This window comes from Schistosoma haematobium, chromosome 4 (assembly GCF_000699445.3).
Source record: "Schistosoma haematobium chromosome 4, whole genome shotgun sequence".
Classification (NCBI taxonomy): domain Eukaryota; kingdom Metazoa; phylum Platyhelminthes; class Trematoda; order Strigeidida; family Schistosomatidae; genus Schistosoma; species Schistosoma haematobium.
In genome coordinates, this window is record NC_067199.1 from 3594131 (window position 1) to 3604094 (window position 9964).

Consider the following 9964-nt stretch of genomic DNA (forward strand, 5'->3'; position numbering starts at 1 on the left):
TCAGACGTTGACGACTTCATGATCCAGTCGATCACCAGGAGAAAGAGAAAGGGTGAGAGTAAGCAACCTTGCCTAACACCGGTCTTCACTTCGAATGACTTTGTCAACTGTCCTCCATGCACGATTTTGCAATGTAATCCATCATATGAGTTCTGTATGATATTGACTATCTTCTGAGGCACGCCGTAGTGTCGAAGAAGTTTCCATAGTGTTGTTCTGTCCACGCTGTCGAATGCCTTTTCGTAGTCAATGAAGTTGATGTAGAGTGATGAATTCCATTCAATTGATTGTTCCACAATAATCCGTAGAGTTGCAATTTGGTCTGTACACGATCTATCCTTACGGAATCCTGCCTGTTGGTCACGAAGTTGGGCGTCTACGCAGTCCTTCATCCTGTTTAACAATACTCTGTTGAAGACTTTTCCCGGTATTGAGAGAAGAGTGATGCCCCTGTAGTTATCACACTTGCTGAGATCGCCTTTCTTCGGTATTTTGATCAGTAGTCCTTCTTTCCAGTCTGTTGGTACTTGTTCTCCATCCCAAATCTTATTGAAGAGAATGTGGAGTATCCTTGCAGTTGCCGCTACGTCTGCTTTTAGTGCCTCTGCTGGGATGTTGTCCGGTCCTGCTGCTTTGCCACTCTTGATTTGTCTGATGGCCATGCTGATTTCTTCAATTGTTGGTGGGCCAACATTGATTGGGAGGTCCGTGGGTGCTGCTTCGATGTTGGGTGGGTTCAGTGGAGCTGGTCGATTCAACAGTTCTTTGAAGTGTTCTACCCACCTGTTTTGTTGCTCTTCAATGTTGGTGATTACCTTGCCTTCCTTGCTTTTCACTGGTCGTTCTGGTTTGCGGCGATTTCCAGAGTTTCTTTGTCGTGTCATACAATTGTCTCATGTTTCCTTCTCTTGCAGCCTTTTCCGCCGTCGTTGCTATATGTTCCACATATTTACGTTTGTCGGTTCTGATGCTCCTCTTCACTTGTTTGTTTATTTCCGTGTATTCAGCTTGTGCCTTGGCTTTTTCTGCTCTTGTTCGGCTGTTGTTTATTGCTGCTTTCTTGTTCCTCCTTTCTTGAATCTTATCCAGTGTACCAACAGTGATCCATTCCTTGTGATGTTGCTTCTTGTGACCCAGGACCTCATGACATGTTGAAGTGATTGCCTCTTTGATCCCCTTCCAGTTGCTCTCCACAGTAGTTCCTTCTCCATTGAGTAGATCATGAAAGGCCTGGAACTTGTTGCTGAGGACTACCTTGAATTTGTTGAGTTTGTTAGTATCCTGGAGAAAGGCCGTATTGAACTTTTGGGATACTGTCTGCCCCGTTGTCCAGTGCTTCTTGAGTTTCAATTTCATCTTGGCGACCAGTAAGTGATGATCTGATGCTATATCAGCTCCTCTCTTGGTTCTCACGTCCTCTATAGTCCTCCTGAACGTTTTGTTGATGCAAATATGGTCGATTTGGTTTTGTGTAGAGTGATCCGGTGAAGTCCATGTGATTTTGTGTATGCGTTTACGTGGGAATATGGTGCCGCCTATGACCAGCTTATTGAAGGCACATAGATTTGCAAATCTCTCACCATTTTCGTTTCTTTCTCCCAGTCCGTGTCGTCCCATGATGTCTTCATATCCAGTGTTGTCCGTTCCAACCTTGGCGTTGAAATCTCCCATCAGAATGGTCAGGTCCTTTGTTGGGCACTTCTCGACTATTGACTGCAGCCTATTGTAGAATTGGTCTTTCGCGTCTTCATTGTAGTCGTTGGTAGGTGCATAGCATTGGATGATGTTCATTGAAATACCCTCTTTCTTTGTTTTAAACGAGGCTTTGATGATCCTTGGTCCATGAGATTCCCATCCTATAAGCGCATTTTGCGCTTGTTTGGACAGCATCAATGCAACTCCTTGTGTATGTGGTGCATTTTCTTCTTCATGGCCGGAGTATAACAGAAGCTCTCCTGAAGTTAGTCGTTGTTGTCCAACTTGTGTCCAATGTGTTTCACTGATCCCAAGTACCTCTAGGTTGTATCTTCTCATTTCTGCAGCAATCTGGAAGGCTCTTCCGGTGTCCCACATTGTACGAACATTCCATGTACCTAAATAAATGATCGCTCTAGTTGTCAGAAGGGGCATCGGCCTCGTAACTTCCGAAGGGATTCGGCTTTCATCATGAGGCGTCATAATTCTTCTAAATGAAGATCTTCTGACTCCCAGGGCACAGTTTAAAAGGTTTGAATAATTTTTTCTGGTTAGCGTTTTTTTAGCGAGTTAGTTTTCTACGGGATGGGGACGCTAACCCCATGCCCAACCCTCCTCCTTTATCCGGGCTTGGGACCGGCAGTAGCCCCCGGAGGGACTCCAGGCGGAGTTATGTTACATTATTTTTTTGAACTGAATAAATTTTATACAATTTTATATATTTTCTAAAATTTCTATACGTACTTACTGACGCCTGTTACTCCTCGTGGAGGAGCATAGGCCGCCCACCGGCACTGTCCAAACAACTCTGTTCTGAGCAATCCTTTTCATATCTACTTCTATTTCTTTGGCCTTCCTCTTTTCCGTTTCCTTTCAGGATTCCAAGTTAGGGTTTGCCTTGTGATGAAGTTTGGTGATTTCCAATGTCATTTACCTAATTTCCTCTTCATATGGAATCTGATATGTTCTCTCCCACAGTAGGCTGTTCCTGATGGTATTCGATCAATGGATGTTGAGTATTTTGTGTAGACAACTATTTATAAATACTTAAACTTTCTTGATGATGGTTGTTGTAGTAGTTCTTCAAAATTTCAGCTCCATACAGTAAGACTATCTTGACATTCGTATTAAAGATTAAATTTCCACACGTATGCTTATTTATATCCCCATAGGTTAAACTAGTTTATATAATCATTCTATGAAAGACTAGTTAGATTTTATTTATTCATTCATTATGATCCCTGCAGAGAACATTGAAACTTTATTTGTTTTCTCTAACTGTGAATATGTTTTGACCTGTTGACTGACATTACAATTCTTTCTATGATAATGTATCCATCTCTTATATGTTCTAGTCTTATATATCTAATCATTTATATAGGCTTAAATATTGGATTAACTAATTTCGTAATCACTCTCTCTCTCTCTCTCTCTTTCTACCTCTCTCCCTATCTCTCTCTGTATATATCATTTGAAGTGAAGGGAAGTATATTATAATGTTACAAGGGTTATATTATCTAATATTATTACTGTCAGAACTATTATTAGAAAGTGATAAAGTATGATAGACAATAGTTACTATATTATTGAAATGTACAATGTTATCATTATATCAGTATGCCTAATTATTCATAAGTAATATTGAAAGTATTTTAACATGTTAACTTTATTTACTTATTATTAGTATTATTATTATGATGATGATGATGATTGAATATGATGTAATTGTGATTGTGTTTCATGATTTGTTGGAAACAATTATACTTTGAGAGTTAGATCACCATGGAAAACCTGGAAACACTCGATGGAAAACTCTTCCTATTTTTGGACTCCTTAGCAATGTGCATCTACGATCCCATATATGGGATTCGAACCTAGAAACTATCGGTCTCACGCGCGAATGCTTAATATACAGACCACTGAATCGACCGACATCCAACGGTGTTTATGTCCTAACTTTAGCGAATTCATGAAATTGAGTCACCATCCACCATTGTTTTCAGTGAGTTACTATCTCGCAATAGACGCGGTTGAACTCCATTGGTTACCGCTTCTTACTAGAACTCTAAGAAATACTTCTTGAAGCCGATCACTAATAAACACATGATAATTATCAGTATGAGGTTATGGAGATTGTAGTAATTTCATAGTTGAATTCATGAGTCGATTTAAGCTGGTGTTCTAGAAACAGGTACAAAATGATACGTGGTAGCTTCAATTCCATGTATATGGATCATATTTCCTTACTGTGTGATGACGAAATTTATCAAATTTGAGTGAGTATCAAAAACATGGGGTTTAATTCCTCCTTTCAGAATTAATATACTTTATGTATTTCCACACATAATGGGGCATGTGAATTGTTTCGTAATTGTATCAGGGTAGCGTAGTGCAAATGAATTTGAAGAGTTAAGCCCGCGTAAATCTGTGTGAGGTTCTACGTTGATGATGGTTGACTAACTGTTTTAGGGTAGTTTTGAGAGATGGTGGAGTGACAGATGAGATCATTCACTTTATACCAAAAACCACAAAGATCTCTGTCAATATAGTCATTCTGGGGTGTTTTCGCTACGTCAACTTGTCTATATAAGGTCAAGCGTACAATATGTCCATAAACACAGTTTTATTTTATTATTCTGAAGCATGAGATAGACCCAATGAGCTAGTAACACTCAATAACTTTTTTTATCATGGTTGCCTTCTAAGAGTTTCCTGTATCTAGTGTCTACATTCTGCATGTAGTATTGAAGATGAACAACGTGTGTTCAGGTGAGGTAATCAAAATTTATTTAATGTTACAAGTTTTGAAACACTTGAAAAGATATGGTAAAAGAGTTTTCTTTAATGCATTCCATATTGATTTAAGTTCATATTTAAACATATAAAAATTGGTACAAGAGAGCACCAAATAGATATGCTCCACATAAATCATTCGGTTTGTATCAGGGCTGAGATAATTCCCAGGTGTCCAAACCGAAGCATGTGGTTTGCTTAGGGGTCCATAACTGAAGCCTTCGACTTATAGGTTTGATCTACAAGGCAGAGTTCCATGGTAGCCGGTGATCAACGAGTGGTTGATACGCCATTTGTTTCCTCAGGATAATACAGTCCATGTGCACCATTGGTTGGGAATCAGGGTTTTCCAACTCTCCTAGGTGGATCCTCCATATCCACCAAACCGGTTAAAGCGCCAGACATTCGCTTTTCGTCCTCTCAATTTCATACACAACACCCGTGTTGCGAGAATGCAGTGAGCAAAACTTCACCGTCAGTGGTTGTAGGCGCGTGGCCACTTGAAAACATTTTGAGATAGGGAGAGATAACTTTCTTGACCCTCGAGTGTACCGGGGAATTCGGGGGCCAATTTTCTTAAGTGCTAAATTAACATTTAAATGAAGATTAATGTACCAATTTACATAACAAATCCGAGGGAAATTAGATGTCAACTTATATAATTAATAGTATATTGCGACACAACTAGGCGTACCAGTCACTGAAAACTACTGTTTCGTCTAACAGAATATTAATTAAGATAGAAAACCATCCCGAAAATTGAGTGTTATTTCCTGAATTTAAAATATTTAGGAATTTTTTTAAATTTGCGATCCACGTGATATAGAATTTGTGATTATGACCTCTACTTTATAGAAATTCGTGCTTATCTATCATAATGGATTATCCATTTAAAGATATTGATATATATGAATTTCAAGTATTTATCACTGCCGAGGAGTCCCACAGTGGGACGAAACAGCCATCCAGTGCTTCCAGGTTTCCGATGGTTGTCTAGCTTCAATTGACTCATGATCTTAACTATTGAAATTATTTATATTTTCTTAATTATAAGGTATTCATTATTAAGAAACGGTTATATTACTGCAATGTTATATTTGTTATGTTATATTAAATGATGTTAGACACTATCACCATTAGATGCGGGCTCAGTGGTCCAGTAGGTTAAGCGTTCGCTCGCGAGACTGAAGGCCCTGGGTTCAAGTCACGCGAGCGGGATCATGGATAAGCACTGCTGAGGGGTCCCATGATAGGACGAGTTGGCCGTCCAGTACTCCCAGGTTTTCAATAGTGGTCTAACATCGATCGGTTCATGATCTCAATCAAGAAATCAACCTTGTTGAGAATTATTGACATTAATTCTACACACTACTTAAAATGAAAATTATGAAATTTCTCTTAGTAACTATGTTGTTACTTTAAGGCTATTTTAATACTTTAGTGGCCTGTTTGAATGTCTGGACTACTTGTTTCTTCGTGATGTTTGAGTCAGCATTGTGTATCAACGATCCTGTCAAGTATGCAGCGATGACCATCAAATCTCGAGATGTTCTCTTCATTTTCTATGTAACTGAGTTAGGATTCAGTGGTTAACATTTTCAGTTTTATTTGGTTTATTATATTGCTCGATCATCACTCTTTACCATTGGTGATATTTATCTCTTGCTAAACATGATTAAACTTCACTGATAAGTTCCCTCATCAGAAATAGCTTCTTGAAGGTATATATTAGTGAACACATGATTATTATTATTATTATAGGGTGTTATGATGAATAGCGACTTTAAAATTTCATATTAAGAATTAACTTTAGTCTAATAACCGTTGAAAACCAGAAGGCATTAAATGTGAAATCCCAAGTTTGATGACCTACAACACCCTTTGGTAAAAATATTTACAATCTCTTAAGAAAGGATAAAATATGTTTATCCACTTTCCTATATATTGAGAAACACCAGCCATATTCCAGTTAAAACAATCTTTCAGTAATTAAAGAAGGTGACAACATACTGAACAACTTTTGCGCTTCTCCATAGGAAAAGTGGTGAGACTACAATTTATGGACGACCTTTGAACGACGCTAGACTGACTTTAAGAGTGTCCACTTAATAACCATGATCAAATGAGGGTTAGAACCATGTGTGAGGAATTTGAATTATGATTTACAGTTGATGATTAAGCTAAGAATGAGGTTTCGGGTTTTCATCACGAACTGACATCATCTATAATGCTAAAACTCTATTTATTCAAATGGATGAGTGAATTTCACTCCAAAATCCGAGATGTGTTATCTTATATCTGATTGGTCGATCCATAAATTATAGTCTCGTCGGAAAAGTAATTGAACAATAATAAGGTAAAGAATTATTCCCGATCCTGGACTTATTCAGATGAAGGTTTAAAGCACAAAGTTTACCGAGTAAATATGTTTCTCAAGTTTTTATTTGTTAGAATAGGTAAACAAAACAACTAACTATGTCATAGTTAAAAGCACACATGTAGTCACTCTTCCATCAGTAGCTTACATTTATGAAGCTATTTACAAATAAAAGTTGTAGTTTAGTAATCATTATATGCTTTAGCCAATGAGAGTATATATAGTATATGGAATGTGACTAACAGTGAAATCAAGGATGTGCATTTGGTTCCGTTTGGGGTTTTCCAGTTGGATTTGTCTTTATCCTACAGTTGATTTTCATTCCAAGATTGAAATTTATTACTATTCTTTTCAAACTCCAACATATTATCCACTTATCCACTTAGTCCAGACATCATGTGCGGATTGTCTTGATAACACAAGACTGATAGGTTCTGGGTTCGAATCTGGCGGGGGGGGGCGGTATCGTGGATGTGCACTGCCGAGGAGTCCCATACTAGAACGAAATGGCCATCTAGTGCTTCCGGGTTTTCGATGGTTATAGTTGAGACCTTATCTCCGGAGACGAATTTCCGTGGGATAAGGCATGATGTTCATTTTTAGGGTCAATCTTTTCTAACCTCACCCCTAGCTGTTATGTTGGTTTTCTGAAGGAAACACCTTATTGCTGTCACACCTCTGTACAGGCGGCAATACGACTTCGCCTTCTGACCTTGGGTTTTCTGTTTATAGTCTTACCGTTCTTCAACCGACCTGTCTGGCATGTTAGGACCTTGAAGAACGATTGTTCCAACAAATATAGCTCGATTGGTTCACAACGATAGGCAAGCTCGACCACCACGTCAAAGTAACAGCAACAGTACTATATCCTCATATACAATCCTTCTTTTATATATTACCACCACTAAATTACCTACTTCTATGATGTTGGTGTTCATCATGTTGTGCTAATGAGGTATGGCAACTTGAACCAATGTTTATATGCGCCTAGTCCCACGTTGTAGCTGACTGACTGATAATACTCTTGTTGTGACTTTAAACTTGGATCGCTTTTTACCCCGTGCCAATTGTTGTGTCCTTGACTGTAAGATTAGAGAGCAGCGTATTTATCGATCGATTCAATGACACGAAAAACACGTACGGACGGCCTAGAGTCTCGATTGGTCCCGCTTCCCTGTCTAGCCCAGCCAATTCAGTCCGGAACGCAAGTCTTAGCCTCTGAGATATGAACCATTATATTTCAGACATACTCTATTTATATACCAATCAACCAAACCACATCGTACCATAAAATAGAAAACAACATTTGTGCAATATTTGACAAGTGAAATAAATATCGACCAATGTTCACTTAACGTCCAAGGACACCATTAGACTTAACATGATAATTATTGGTATATTTTTCTGCACATCCTAACAACTCTTCAGAAAACCTTTATTTTTCTATGTTACTGTCAATACTATCCACTTGTCTATAATTATCTCATTAGCTTAATTTGATTGACTTTAATTTAATGTTACCAGATATTACTAGTTCATGAAACTCCTATAAGGTAAACTTTTATATTCTTTGCTAATATCAATACAGAATTCGACAGGTCTATTTGAATACTGTCAATGTAAGAAGATACTTAAAACGTTTAGAGTATTTCAATGTTGATAAGCATAACTTTTAAAGGTTATGAATATTAACAGTTTAACTGTCATTGAAATAGTCAAATAGTGAAATGCCAGTATAATATGGAATATTAACATTTATAAGTGTTTTAAAATAACTTTTATCAATCGAAGATAGTGTAGTGTCTGATCGTATGTTGAGCCCACATTGGTTATTCTAACTTTTGGGTAGATCAATTGATTCATTCTTCTTGAATCACACTTTGACGTTTTTGACTATTCGATTCACTTCACCTAGCTTTGCTTTGCCTTATTTCACTTCATCTTGCTTAATCTTTACTTGCCTCTCTTTTTGCCTTGATTCGATTTGACTATAATTATTGAATAATGCTTAATTAGAGCGAATTGGCTAACATGCATTCTCTAATCCATTTCGCTTCATTCTTTCTTTTTCGCTTCTTACGTTCCATTTCTTTGGTTGTCTGTCAACGATTGTACAAAGCATACACATTCAAAACTTCATTCTCGTAATTGATTTATTTTAATCTCGTTATTCACCAACACAAGTTAAGTCGATAATTATATATGAGGATTAGCGACATGTATATGGTTCGATAACAATCATTCATACTGTTGAATTGGAGTAAGATATAAGGCCACAAAAATTAGTTAGACGACAATGGCAAGAGTATCATTTATGGACGAACTAATCACGTATAAGATACACAGGTATCGAATTTTGGAGCGAAATTTACTCATCTATTTGGTTAAATAGATGTTTTGGCATTATAGCCGATGTCAGTTCGTGATGAAAACCTTAAATGTAATTCCTAACTTTAACCACCAACTGTAAATCATAATTCGAAATCCTCACACATGTTTCTAACTCTCATTTGGTCCTGGTTATTAAGTGGACACTCTTCACACTTTTTGCAATATCTCGATGATATCAATGAAATCAAAGATGGATAGTGGCTAGCAGTGGAATTTAAGACTTGTGTTTCATCCTATTTGTTACTCGTCAGTTGAATGTACCTCCATCTCAAAGTTATTGTTCACTCTGGAACTCGAATTATGTTAACCGTTATCTCTAAACATGTAACATAAATCAACAATTTGTTGTGTTGTTTAAATCGTTGGTAGCATTTATTTATCTGATTATCATCTTCTAGAATTATTATTCTTCTTCCATGGTAATTGATAGATATTGTATGTTATACCATGTTTTCTTATAAAGTAATCACATATGATTGTGAATAAACATATAATAATGTAAACTATTATATAAATTTAATAGTTGAATTCATGAGTCAGATGAAGCTAGAGCATTATGAAAAACCTGAAACCACTGAATCTTCGATTAAAATCTCGCATGACAAGATCGTGGATGCGTACTACTGAAGAGTCCCATACTAGAACGAAATGGCTGTTCAGTACTTCCAGGATATTCATGATGGTCTAACTTCAATGAACTCATGAATT